Source organism: Xiphophorus hellerii, chromosome 5, assembly GCF_003331165.1.
Source record: "Xiphophorus hellerii strain 12219 chromosome 5, Xiphophorus_hellerii-4.1, whole genome shotgun sequence".
Lineage (NCBI taxonomy): Eukaryota > Metazoa > Chordata > Actinopteri > Cyprinodontiformes > Poeciliidae > Xiphophorus > Xiphophorus hellerii.
This window is the reverse complement of record NC_045676.1, coordinates 32443862-32457479: the sequence shown is the minus strand read 5'-3', so window position 1 is coordinate 32457479 and position 13618 is coordinate 32443862. Positions and strand designations below refer to the sequence as shown.

Here is a 13618-nt window from a genome sequence, read left to right as displayed (position 1 = left end):
AAATCCCAGTGCTTAGGCCTCCTGTAGTATTTAACAGTCTCGGACTCCCTATGCAAACACGTAATAGCATTTAAGACAGCGCAAGACCTCGAACTAACACAGCTGAGCTCAAACGAGTGAAACATTAGGGCTCACCACCAACTCAGACAAGCATGTAATGGACAACAGAGCATTACATGCAGCCTCTGACTCACAAAACTCACAGCATTTCTGAGAAACCTCAGAATGTAAAATAAGGTTTGAATACATCACATCCCACGGTGGTTAAAACATATTTTCCACCTCTGATCAAACATTTAGTATTCCTACAGAAAGGTTTAAATTATTTTACATTATTTTACTGCCCAAGTTGCAGTTCTAAAGAGTTTAAAGTCAAAGTAGAGAATCAAAGTCAATATGATTTTATTCCTCTTCATTAACCTTCTTACCCTCATTTTAGGTTTCTGAAACAGAACAATCTTAAGTTACCTTGTACAAATCTTGAAAATAAACTCAAATAAAACCAGTACATGGTATATGTCTCATGTACCATAAACCATATATAGCCCTAACATATTATATAGATATGGGAAAAATATATATCTGTAAAAAAATAAGTTGCAAAATTGTGTCTCAGGTTGGTAGTGTGTGGGAGTAGCTGTTGGGCAACTATTCCTTCTTGTTTTGATACTGTGTAGTTGGGCAAATTTTGGAAATTTTTAAAAATAATTTTACTATTTTGCCACAATACATAACTATAGCAACAACCATCTCTATCATCTATCGTAATGGGCAACATGAGATCATTAGCTAACAAGATGGATGAACTTCAAGCCCTGACAAGTACTCAGCAAGAGTATGAGGAATGCAGTATTATGGAGTTTTGTGGAGACATGGCTGCAAGATTATATCCCCGACTCCAACGTCTCTCTGTCAGGCTTCCTGACTATACGAGCAGACAGAGACTTAAAGAGCAGCAGGAAAAGGAAGGGAGGTGGATTAGCAGTGTTTTTGAACAACAGACGGTGTCATCAGGACATGTTGCTGTTAAGTGTCCAGACATTGAACTCTTGGCTTCCAACCATATTATTTACCAAGAGAGTTCACAGTGTTAATTTGGCAGCAGTTTACATTCCATCCTCAGCTGTTGCCAATAACGCATGTGATGTCATCAGTTTCATTGTTGCTAGGATACAGACACAACACCCCAATGCATTTGTGAGAATATCTGGTAAAATCTGGTGAGTTTAATTATGCCTCACTCTCTTCTACACTGCCAATGTTTCACCAGTTTGTCAGCTGCTCCACCTGGGAAAACAAGACTTTAGATTTGTTTTATACCAATATCAAGGATGCATACGTCTCCAAACCAAGACCTCCTCTGGGGAAATCAGACCATAATCTTGTCTTTCTTTCCTCTGAATATGAACCCCTTGTTAAGAGACTACCTGTTAATAAGATGACTGTCAGAAAGTGGTCACAAGAAGCAGAAGAGGCCCTCCAGGCTTGATTTGAAGCAACTGATTGGAGTACTCTCTGCCAGGCACATGGAAATAACATCATTGCAATGACTGACTGTGTGACTGACTATATAAACTTCTGTGTGAACAGCAGAATCCCCACCAGAACAGTGAGATGCTTCCCAAATAACAAGCCCTGGATCACCAGTGACCTAAAGGAACTTCTAAACAAGAAAAAGGGCCTTTAAGGAACGAGACTTATTGAGGAGTATACAGAAGCAGCTCAAAGTCAAGATTAGAGACAAGGAGAAGTACAGGAAGAAGCTGGAGAACAAACTGCAGAGGAACAATATCAGAGATGTGTGGTCAGGGATAAAGATTACATGCTTCAAACAGAAGAGGATCAGATTAGATGGAAGTCTAGATAGAGCAAAGGAGCTGAACACATTCTTCAACAGGTTCAGTTCAGGAACAAGCTCATCATCATCATCATCATCATCATCATCATCATCCTCTCCTGTTCCCAAAAATATTGATTTTGCTTGGATATATATATATATATATATATATATATATTAGTGATGGGTCCAGTAACACCGATGCATCGGCGCATGCGTCAAGCCCATAGACAAAACCTCGTGTCGGTGCGCGTATTACTTTCAGTAAGTCACGTGACCGATACAAGGAACTGTTTCAAAATGACACTGACCACCAAACTGTCTTTATAAGGAAGCGAATCTGTCAGTGGGATGCATTTGCCAAAATAATTCTTGATCTTTTACGGTACACCGTCAACTATGGAGCAGCCTCAAGGCAAACCAAAGATTTCCGCAGTGTGGGACCATTTTGATGTACATCAGAAAATAAGGTATTGGTTTCACTTTGTTGTTGTTTCATCTGGTTCTTTTCAGCTTCTACTTGATCTATCTGAATCCAAATTCAGCTGAAATGGACTCTTAGTTTACTTTCATATTATGTTCTGCAGGTTAAGTCTTGCATATGTTTGACAGAGATGTCTTATTTAAATAAATCCACCTCCTCAATGCTGAGGCATTATAGGGCCAGGCATCAGAATAAAGTCCCAGATACACCTAGGATAAACTCAGGTATACAGCCATTCTACAAATTACTCAGTTGCTTTTTATAAATTATTTCATATAAATGTATTGTTTACTTAATTTTTTCTACAGCAGGAGAAGTTGTGTTAAATAAACGTAACAGACTAAATTTCAAAATGTTGGAAAAACTTCTTTTTTTTTTAATGAAAATTTGTGAAAAAAAAAACAAAACAAAAAAACAGTCCACAAGCATCCTCATTCCAAACACGTTCACTTAAATTTTCACTTTATGGTACATGTTCATGTAACCCACATAAAGTGGGTATGCCACTTTAAGAGAAGAGGTTAAGGAAGCTGGGTGGTCTGCCTGGCCAATGAGAAGTTTGGTTTCCAGAGCGTCTGGACCAATCAGGGTGCAGGCTGCCGTTGTGGATCCCGCCCTTCTCCCCCGGGTCTGCAGTACCGTTGGTTTTGCTCTAGAGATCCGACGCGGTGAGACTGCTGAGCGGGGCAGCGCCAGAGTATGTATCCCGACAGTTAAAAGTATTTTTTACGTGCTGTATTAACTGTATTGTGGATAAACTCTTTTGTAAATAGATTTTATGTTGATTGTCCAGCTTTTGTGCTGGAAATTATTTATTAAATGAATACAAACTGAACTTCAGTTTTTTACCGTTAGAGCCGTTAGGAATCGTTGGCTCTTTCTGGCAGTTATTTCAGCTTGTTCTTCGTAGATAAAAGGTAAAATTTAGGCTTTAACATAATTTTATTTTATTAAGTTTATATTATTTAGATCAAATATGCCTTGTTACATCGTTTAGTGCCCCACGCATCCGGATTGAGACCCACTATACGGTTGTCTGAAGTGTGTCGCACTGAGATCGGTGAGCATATTCGGAGCCTTTTATTTGTGTTTTTGTCGTTTGTTACATTGTTGTTAAAAAAATATCCGTTGTTTTAGTAACTAGGTAATGTTTTGTTACTGTGTTGGAAAGAAGGATTAAAGCTAGAACGGCTTGGTAAAGTCCTGTATTTCTGCTGGTCCTGTCTGTTGACAGGTCAGGTTTTTTTTTATACTGGATCATTCCTGAAGTGGATCCCTCCTTTGATATTGATGGCGAGCCTTCCCACCTGGACCTAAAGAGAGAACCAGATTTCGTCTATCCCATTTGGAGTCATGCTGCACCCTGCGGTGTGGTAGGAGAGCAACATACATCTTCACACACGGTTATGTGTGAAACCTACAGCTGACATTCTCCATTATTATTGTTTTTTTTTTATTTATTGATTTTTGGACAATACTGTTTGGATTGTTTTATTTCGGACATTGTGACGCACAGCTGTGGTGGAAATTCTCCTGTGAATGAAGTTGAATCAAACCAAATTGGGATTAATTTGATTAATCTGCTGACTAATACAATTTGGAGTGCAGATTACCAGGGTGCACCCGAATTATTTGAAATTAAGAATTAGCACTTGGCCAAGTATTATTGTTATTTCTTTTTTTTTTTTCATTTTATTGTGTGTAATTTTATTTTCATAATTGTGTGTTTTGTGCAACTGTTAATTGTGTGTTTTCTGTCACTAAAACCAGTTCTTTAAATACACCCAACTGCCCTTGTGTGTCATTTAAACACTCCACTGTGCTCCGATAGCCGAACCTATTGGCCCATTTATCCAAAATATATGTAATACCCTTCTCTACTGTGTTACAGAGGAAGCTATGGCGAGCCAGCCAGGAGCATGAGTGTGTGTGTTTAAGTGTCAGACATCTTACACATATTGTTAGAACGTGCCAAGTACTTCTCTTTAAAAACAAAAAAATAAAAAACCAAATATGGATGTGGTACTCCGGGAGTCCATCCAAATTCCCCATTCTGTGGTTGTTAGTGGTTTAACAGGGTCAGAGACAGATGAGGAAGTGTCAACCTTTCTCCAGAAGTATGGTTCCATTAACCGTTACATTTGCTTAGATGATCCTAAGTCAGATTACCATAAAAACATGATCATTGAGTTTGCACATGAAACTGCCATGCAGACATTGGAACCATTGTTGCCTCTTCAGTTTCCAAGCATGACTCAAGCAGGCATTGTGTATGAGTTAAAGGCTTTAGGAAGTGTCTACACCATAGATGCCAGAAGCAAAGCTACTAAGATGTACATGGAACAGCTCTCTGAAATTGCCAGGCTGAGTGGAAATTCATTAGGAGAAATGTTGAAAGAAGAACTTAAAAATCTGGTTTCATCTGCAGAATGTGCCTTTTCCCAATCACTTCAGACTGATCCAGAATCCTCAGTTCCGCAGAGTCCGACCCCACAAAAAGATTCAACCATCAAAAGAAATGTCCCATCTTCTGAAACCCCTCAGTCAGTGATGCCTACAGATCCCATGACTTTGACATCAGCAAATGATCCAAGTAAGCCTCTCATCCCTTCCATTTTCAGAAAAAACCTGATTGATCTCAATCCCTCGCAGACTTTCTCTGTCTCATCTGAATCCACTGCTACGCCCCTAATCGATGTCAATCCACCTGCAGTTCAGCGAGTGGTGGTTGAGCATGTGGTGCGCAGTAATGATAACTCACCCCAGTTTGCTTCACCCAGTAGACTCAGAGCTTTTTCAGGCAAGAGTCCACGACCAAGCCATGAAGCAGATTATGATACATGGCGTGCAAGTGTCGAAATTCTTATCAGAGATCCATCTGTGTCAGACTTGCATTGCACACATCGTGTATTGGACAGTCTTCTTCCTCCTGCTTCTGAAATGATCAAACATTTGAGCCCACAGTCTAGTCCCTCAACTTACCTCAAGTTGCTTGACTCCGCCTACGGAACGGTTGAAGACGGTGACGAGCTTTATGCTAGGTTCATTAGCACGTTCCAGAATGATGGAGAATTACCTTCTGTTTTCCTGCAGAGATTGCACACTGCTTTAAGCAAAACAATGAGACGTGGTGGTGTGTCAGCTCCAGAGTTTGACCAACAGCTTTTAAAGCAGTTCTGTAGAGGCTGTTGGGAGAACACTTTAATAGTTGATCTTCAGTTAGAACAAAAGAAAGAAAAACCTCCTACCTTTGCAGAATTGTTGCTCCTTCTTAGGACAGAAGAAGATAAACAGGCTGCAAAAATGACTCGCATGCGACAGCATTTCAGCCATACTAAGTCTGGTGCTTGCAAGCAGCATGCCATGTCACAAGTGCATCTTGCACATGATACAAATGATTTGATAAATAAGACTGATTTGGAGATGCTCAAGCAACAAATTGCTGACCTCAGCATTCAGGTGAAGAGCATTGTGTCAGGGAGTCAAAAGCCAAAACAACCTAAGCAACAAAAAGCAAAGTCTGTTCCTCTAAGTGTCACACATGAAGCCCATGTGGTGAAACCAAAAACAAGCTATCCTTCCACATTTAAAGCAAATGGCAGACCACGTCCCTGGTACTGTTTCCACTGTGGAGAGGATGGCCATGTTGTTTCAGTCTGTGATAAAGCACCAAATCCTTCCCTTGTAGCAGCTAAGAAAAAACAGCTGAGAGAAAAGCAGGCTGCTTGGGAAGCTTCCAATGCTTCTCAAAGTGAGACACATTTAAACTAGTGTCTGCTCTCATAGAGGGACATATGGGAGCGAAGTTACAAAACTCCAGTCCCGAAACCATAAAATCTGTTGTCAAGAGTGTTGAGGTAGAAGGGTCAAAATTGCCACATGGCCTTGTGGGAACTAAAACCACAGCTCAAGTATACATTGTAGGGAAAGAAACAAACTGTCTTCTGGACACAGGTTCACAAGTCACAACTGTGCCCCTGTCCTTTTATGAAGAACACCTTTCTGATCTGACCATTCATTCTTTAAATGATTTGCTTGAAGTGGAGAGTGCTAATGGCCAGTTTGTTCCCTATTTAGGATATGTCGAGCTTACCATCACCTTTCCAAAAGAGTTTGTTGGTTCTGATATTGAAATTAACACTTTGGCCTTGGTTATTCCTCACCTCCGCTCTGCAGCCCATGAACAAGTGCTTATAGGCACAAACACACTAGACGTTCTTTATGCTGATTACCGGAAACGTTCATCTTTTCAGCCTTTGATGAATGGATATCAGGCTGTTCTCAAAATACTTGAGATACGACAAAGGGAGCTTAACTACAGCAGTCTTGGTTGTGCAGAACTAACGGGCAAGTTGCCTAGAGTTGTTCATGCAAGACAGACCACTGTTGTTGAAGCTTCTGTTCATGTTGATCAATTGAACATTCAGAGAGATGTCATTCTTGAGCAACCATCAGCTTCTTCTCTACCGAATGGCTTACTCGTTTCAGCGATTGCAGTAACTCTACCAAGCAAACGCTCATGTCATATTCCTGTCTTACTAAGAAATGACACCAATCATGATATAGTCATTCCTCCCAAAACCATTGTGGCAGATGTTAATGCTATAGTACAGGTGTTACACAAAGAACACACTGTCAATGAACCAGATGGTTCTCAATTTCAAGCAAAGTCTTCCCCAGAACTGAGCTTTGATTTTGGAGATTCACCTTTATCCACTGAATGGAAAAGGCGAATAACAAAAATGTTAAACACCATGCCAAACGTTTTCTCTCAGAATGACCTAGATTTTGGCCATACTGATAAGGTGAAACACAGAATCAAGCTCAGCGATGAGACGCCTTTTAAGCAAAGAGCACGTCCGATACACCCCAACGATGTGGATGCTGTGAGACAACATCTACAGGAACTCCTTGAATCTGGAGTCATACGGGAATCTGAATCCCCATTTGCTTCCCCAATCGTTGTGGTTCGCAAAAAGAATGGTTCTGTTCGTCTGTGTGTGGATTACAGAAAGCTGAATATGCAGACCATTAAAGACGCCTACGCTCTTCCAAAACTGGAAGATGCTTTCACTGCACTTGCTGGTTCTAAGTGGTTCTCTGTTTTAGACCTCAAGTCAGGCTACTATCAGGTCGAAATGGAAGAAGCAGACAAGCATAAGACTGCATTTGTGTGTCCAGTTGGATTCTGGGAATTTAACAGGATGCCCCAAGGAATAACGAATGCACCTTCAACTTTCCAAAGACTGATGGAAAAGTGTGTTGGTGATATGAACCTAAAAGAAGTTTTAGTGTTCATTGACGACCTGATTATTTTCTCATCGTCCCTGGAAGAACATGAACAGCGCTTGCAGCGTGTTCTTGGACGATTGATGACATATGGTTTGAAACTGGCACCAGAGAAGTGCAAGTTCTTTCAAACATCAGTGAAATACCTTGGTCACATTGTTTCTGAGAGAGGAGTTGAAACTGATCCTGAAAAAGTTGCGGCCTTAAATACCTGGCCAATCCCCGCAAATCTTAAAGAACTTCAATCCTTTTTAGGATTTGCTGGATACTACCGACGGTTCATTCAAGGGTACTCTACTATTGTAAAACCACTTAATGAACTAACGTCTGGTTATCCACCACTCAGAAAGCTGAACAAGAAGCAGAAGATAAATCCAAGTCCAGAGTATCGCAACCCAAAGGAATCCTTTGGTGAGCGGTGGACATCCCAATGTCAGAAAGCCTTTGATGACATAATAGGAAAGCTAACATCAGCTCCAGTCTTAGGATTTGCAGACCCCCAACTTCCGTATGTCCTACATACAGATGCCAGCACTGTTGGCCTTGGGGCTGCATTATATCAGGTTCAAGATGGTCAATCTCGAGTCATAGCTTTTGCGAGTCGAGGACTTTCAAAGAGCGAGAGGAAGTACCCGGCTCATAAGCTCGAATTCTTGGCCCTTAAGTGGGCAGTCACAGAAAAATTTTCTGATTACCTATATGGTACAGACTTCACAGTAGTGACTGACAGCAACCCACTGACATATATTTTAACATCCGCAAAGCTTGATGCGACAGGGTACAGGTGGTTGTCCAGTCTTTCTACTTACTCATTCAATCTTCAGTACAGAGCCGGAAAGCAAAATCTAGATGCTGACGCACTCTCTCGCCGACCTCACGATCCACCAAAGGATGATTATGCATCCAAGAAGGAGAGTGAGAGAATCCGGCAGTTCACACTGTACCATCTGAGCAATCCTGACAATCCAGAAACTGTTCCCAAGGAAGTGATAAAGGCAATTTGTGAACGTCATATGGTTACTTCATCTGTAGCTGGTGTTCAAGCCACCGCTCCTGGGTTGACATTAGTTGAATCCCTCACTCACCAGTCCACAGCCATTCCCGACTGCTTCCAGCAGGAACAAGTGGATGGGTCCCCTCTGGTCCATTCATTTTCAGAAGAAGAGTTGAGGCAAAAACAAACATTAGATCCTGCTATCAATGCAGTCATTGTACTCTTGGAGACTGGTGAAACTCCATGTCCCAGCCTTAGGTTGGAACTCCCAGAACTACCTTTGTTACTCAGAGAGTTGTCGCGGTTAGAGATCCAGAATGGAATTCTCTATCGTAAGCGAAAAGACGGTCCAAATGTCTCATATCAGCTTGTGCTTCCTGAGGCGCTAAGAGCTACAGCACTTAGGAGTCTTCATCATGATATGGGCCACCTTGGAGTCGAACGAACAGTAGATTTGGCAAGAACCAGATTTTACTGGCCGAAAATGTACATGACCATAGATAAAATGGTTAAAGCCTGTGAGAGATGTGTTCGTCGAAAAACACATCCAGAAAAAGCTGCTCCACTTATGAACATTAAAACCTACCGACCTCTCGAACTGGTGTGCATTGATTTTTTATCAATAGAGCCAGATCGCGCAAACACTAAAGACATTTTAGTAATAACTGATCATTTTACAAAATATGCAGTGGCTATACCAACTCCAAACCAGCGGGCACAGACCATAGCAAAATGCCTCTGGGAAAATTTCATTGTTCATTATGGTTTTCCTGAGAAGCTCCTTAGTGATCAGGGTGCTGATTTTGAATCAAAAACCATAAAAGAACTCTGTGAACTCATTGGCATGAGGAAAGTGCGCACAACCCCTTACCATCCTAGGGGAAATCCGGTTGAAAGATTCAACCGCACTCTTCTTCAAATGCTCGGAACACTTGATAAGTCAGATAAACTCCGCTGGAAAGACTTTGTCAAACCTCTGGTACATGCTTATAATTGTACAAAGAGTGATGTGACTGGATTCTCCCCGTACGAATTAATGTTCGGGAGACAGCCCAGATTACCCATTGATTTGATTTTCAGATTGCCCACCAATGCTGCTAAGCAGACTCATTCTCAGTATGTTGGCAATTTAAAATCTCGGTTGGAAGAAAGTTACCGTATTGCTACTAGCAAGGCAGGAAAGAACGCAAGTCGCAATAAAGCCAGATTTGACCGGCGAGTGATTGAATCAACCTTGCAGACAGGAGACCGAGTTCTCGTACGAAATGTGAAGCTGCGTGGAAAACATAAATTGGCAGACAAGTGGGAGGAGGATGTTTATATTGTCCTCAAGCGAGCTGGAGAAATGCCAGTTTACACAGTTAAACCAGAAAGTAAAGATGGACCAGTGCGAACTCTGCACAGAGACTTGCTTCTGCCATGTGGATTCCTGTCAGTAGCTGCAGAAACTGAAACAGTCAAGCCTTGTCGAAACAGGAGGCCCAGAACAAGACAACGTCCAGTCGTCGAGAGTGAAGAGGAGATCATCTCAGATTTGGATGATGTACCTGATTGGACATTCTTCCCTCATGTTATGTCAAAACCTGATGCACATGTCGTGGTGCCTGAAACTCACAAGTTGAGTGAGCCTCCTTGTGCAGTCCGACACTCAGCAGAAACAGAGGAGTCTGAAAATTCCCTCTCACCTGATGCTCCAACAACTCAATCCCTTGTAAGAGATGGAAGTACTGGAGATATTCAGGGTGCATCAAGTGTCAACTCACCTGAAAATGTCAACTCACCTGAAAGTGTCAACTCACCTGAACAAGACAGATTATCCGAAGCAAACGTTTCACCTGAACTGAACTCAGTAAACAGATCCCCTCAGTGTTTCGATTTGCAGCAATCTGAAGAAACTCCTCCAGATAATGAGATGAGCTCAGATGCAGCATGCAATGATGGGTTTTGTGAAGTAAATGAACCTGTCACTGCCCAGCCTGAACCTTTAAAGTTTCAGACTGATGGACTTCAAGATGCTGAAACATCTCTCCGTCGATCTCAAAGAGTGCACACAAAGCCTAACAGATTAGATTATGTAACACTAGGAAATCCTCTGATGATGGTGGTGAATTCTCTGTTCCAGGGTCTAAGTGATGCATTGACTAGCTCCTTGAATGGTTTTGAGAATGTATCCCATAATTCCGTCAGGCATCCTTAAGCTGTGTGACTCCATGTCACATTGCAGATGCCCAGGGACGGGCATACCCTTCAGAGGGGAGGGTGTAACCCACATAAAGTGGGTATGCCACTTTAAGAGAAGAGGTTAAGGAAGCTGGGTGGTCTGCCTGGCCAATGAGAAGTTTGGTTTCCAGAGCGTCTGGACCAATCAGGGTGCAGGCTGCCGTTGTGGATCCCGCCCTTCTCCCCCGGGTCTGCAGTACCGTTGGTTTTGCTCTAGAGATCCGACGCGGTGAGACTGCTGAGCGGGGCAGCGCCAGAGTATGTATCCCGACAGTTAAAAGTATTTTTTACGTGCTGTATTAACTGTATTGTGGATAAACTCTTTTGTAAATAGATTTTATGTTGATTGTCCAGCTTTTGTGCTGGAAATTATTTATTAAATGAATACAAACTGAACTTCAGTTTTTTACCGTTAGAGCCGTTAGGAATCGTTGGCTCTTTCTGGCAGTTATTTCAGCTTGTTCTTCGTAGATAAAAGGTAAAATTTAGGCTTTAACATAATTTTATTTTATTAAGTTTATATTATTTAGATCAAATATGCCTTGTTACATCGTTTAGTGCCCCACGCATCCGGATTGAGACCCACTATACGGTTGTCTGAAGTGTGTCGCACTGAGATCGGTGAGCATATTCGGAGCCTTTTATTTGTGTTTTTGTCGTTTGTTACATTGTTGTTAAAAAAATATCCGTTGTTTTAGTAACTAGGTAATGTTTTGTTACTGTGTTGGAAAGAAGGATTAAAGCTAGAACGGCTTGGTAAAGTCCTGTATTTCTGCTGGTCCTGTCTGTTGACAGGTCAGGTTTTTTTTTATACTGGATCATTCCTGAAGTGGATCCCTCCTTTGATATTGATGGCGAGCCTTCCCACCTGGACCTAAAGAGAGAACCAGATTTCGTCTATCCCATTTGGAGTCATGCTGCACCCTGCGGTGTGGTAGGAGAGCAACATACATCTTCACACACGGTTATGTGTGAAACCTACAGCTGACATTCTCCATTATTATTGTTTTTTTTTTATTTATTGATTTTTGGACAATACTGTTTGGATTGTTTTATTTCGGACATTGTGACGCACAGCTGTGGTGGAAATTCTCCTGTGAATGAAGTTGAATCAAACCAAATTGGGATTAATTTGATTAATCTGCTGACTAATACAATTTGGAGTGCAGATTACCAGGGTGCACCCGAATTATTTGAAATTAAGAATTAGCACTTGGCCAAGTATTATTGTTATTTCTTTTTTTTTTTTCATTTTATTGTGTGTAATTTTATTTTCATAATTGTGTGTTTTGTGCAACTGTTAATTGTGTGTTTTCTGTCACTAAAACCAGTTCTTTAAATACACCCAACTGCCCTTGTGTGTCATTTAAACACTCCACTGTGCTCCGATAGCCGAACCTATTGGCCCATTTATCCAAAATATATGTAATACCCTTCTCTACTGTGTTACATTCACATTATTTATTGACTGTATCTAAGAATCCATCCATCCATCCATCCATCCATCTTCTTCCGCTTATCCGAGGTCGGGTCGCGGGGGTAGCAGCTTCAGAAGGGAGGCCCAGACTTCCCTCTCCCCAGCCACTTCTTCTAGCTCCTCCGGGGGAATCCCGAGGCGTTCCCAGGCCAGCCGAGAGACATAGTCCCTCCAGCGTGTCCTGGGTCTTCCCCGGGGCCTCCTCCCGGTGGGACGTGCCCGGAACACCTCACCAGGGAGGCGTCCAGGAGGCATCCTGACCAGATGCCCGAGCCACCTCAACTGGCTCCTCTCGATGTGAAGGAGCAGCGGCTCTACTCTGAGTCCCTCCCGGATGACTGAGCTTCTCACCCTATCTCTAAGGGAGAGCCCAGCCACCCTACGGAGAAAACCCATTTCGGCCGCTTGTATCCGCGATCTCGTTCTTTCGGTCATGACCCAAAGCTCATGACCATAGATGAGGGTGGGAACGTAGATCGACCGGTAAATCGAGAGCTTCGCTTTTTGGCTCAGCTCTCTCTTCACCACGACGGACCGGTACAGCGCCCGCTTGACAGCAGACGCTGCGCCAATCCGCCTGTCGATCTCCCGCTCCCTTCTTCGCCCATTCGTGAACAAGATCCCGAGATACTTAAACTCCTCCACTTGGGGCAGGACACCCCCCCTGACCCGGAGAAGGCACTCTACCCTTTTCCGGTTCAAGACCATGGCCTCGGATTTGGAGGCACTGATCCCCATCCCGGCCGCTTCACACTCGGCTGCGAACCGCTCCAGCGAGAGCTGCAGATCACGATCTGATGAAGCCAAAAGGACCACATCGTCTGCGAAAAGCAGAGATGAGATCCTAAGGCCACCAAATCGGATCCCCTCAACACCTTGGCTGCGCCTAGAAATTCTGTCCATGAAAGTGATGAACAGAATCGGTGACAAAGGGCAGCCCTGGCGGAGTCCAACTCTCACCGGAAACGAGCCCGACTTACTGCCGGCAATGCGGACCAGACTCTGACACCGGTCATACAGGGACCTGACAGCCCGTATCAAAGGGCCCGGTACCCCATACTCCCGGAGAACCCCCCACAGGGCTCCCCGAGGGACACGGTCGAACGCCTTCTCCAAGTCCACAAAACACATGTAGACTGGTTGGGCGAACTCCCATGCACCCTCCAGGACCCTGCCGAGGGTGTAGAGCTGGTCCAGCGTTCCACGACCAGGACGAAAACCACACTGCTCTTCCTGAATCCGAGGTTCGACTATCCGACGGGCCCTCCTCTCCAGGACCCCTGAATAGACCTTGCCAGGGAGGCTTAAGAGTGTGAC

The 13618-nt window shown here is 43.0% G+C and overlaps 1 protein-coding gene and 1 long non-coding RNA gene across 4 annotated transcripts in view; one reads left to right on the top strand and one right to left on the bottom strand.

Moving 5' to 3' along the window:
* The window catches only part of grin2ab (glutamate receptor, ionotropic, N-methyl D-aspartate 2A, b), a 152647-nt gene that overhangs the window by 57588 nt on the left and 81441 nt on the right, over positions 1-13618 (bottom strand). The gene's annotated exons all lie outside the window — the stretch shown is intronic.
* LOC116719839 (uncharacterized) lies at positions 2806-4639 on the top strand. 3 transcript variants are annotated; one of them, XR_004339273.1, is made up of 4 exons: positions 2806-3018; positions 3177-3238; positions 3319-3381; positions 3556-4639. It is a non-coding gene; the product is annotated as an uncharacterized LOC116719839 (long non-coding RNA). The 3 variants fall into 3 exon arrangements; XR_004339272.1 differs by having other exon boundaries at positions 2806-3238; XR_004339271.1 differs by having other exon boundaries at positions 2806-3381.